Consider the following 771-nt stretch of genomic DNA (forward strand, 5'->3'; position numbering starts at 1 on the left):
GAGATGCAGTTTATTTTGTGTTTTGTACATTTTGTTTCTGAATAATGTGAAAATTCTTAATTTTGTGTCACACCACTGGCAGGAGGTCCTCTTGTAGCTGCAGAGAACCAGTGTTTTTGCAGTAACTACAGAGGGTGACTTTTTTCATGTTTTGGATGTTTTCCTTATTAAGAAGCTGAAAGCCCAAAGTGGGCATGACTGGGAACCCTGGTGATGGGACCTTCTGTGTGCGGTGGTTATCCACGTACGCCTGGTTTGACTGCACCTTAGTGAAAGTGTGTAGAGGTGAGACGCTCTGAACCACGTGTGTCTGAAGTATAACGGACCTGAGTGCCTCCTTGGTAATCATTGTAGTTTTGAACTAGATATGGGTGAAATTCCCAGGGTGGCAATGTCGGGTTTTCCTTGTAAAGCTTTTGAGCTTGCAGTCACCACACCACCATCCTAGTATGTGTGCATCGTGCTTTTTCCCCTCACCATCGCCACTCATGCACAGTAGCCTGTTAAAAAGAATTATGGGAATCATAAGAGAACAGATGATTACTTTCTGATCTAGACTTATTTAAGTGAGAGGAGTCCGAGCCCAAAGCCTGACTCACTGCCATTATTTCACCGTGGACTTTTGGAGATAAGCATCAACTCTCCCCTGAACATTTTTACACTTGGAAAACAAAAACTGTCACATCTGTAGACCAATCGCTTTAAATATTCATGAATTTAAAAGTAGGCGGTTTAAATTTTTCAGTTTCCAGCCTGACACAGAAGCCTGTT

This window comes from Haplochromis burtoni, unplaced genomic scaffold, assembly GCF_018398535.1.
Source record: "Haplochromis burtoni strain Fernald_Lab_line unplaced genomic scaffold, NCSU_Asbu1 Contig_1580, whole genome shotgun sequence".
Classification (NCBI taxonomy): domain Eukaryota; kingdom Metazoa; phylum Chordata; class Actinopteri; order Cichliformes; family Cichlidae; genus Haplochromis; species Haplochromis burtoni.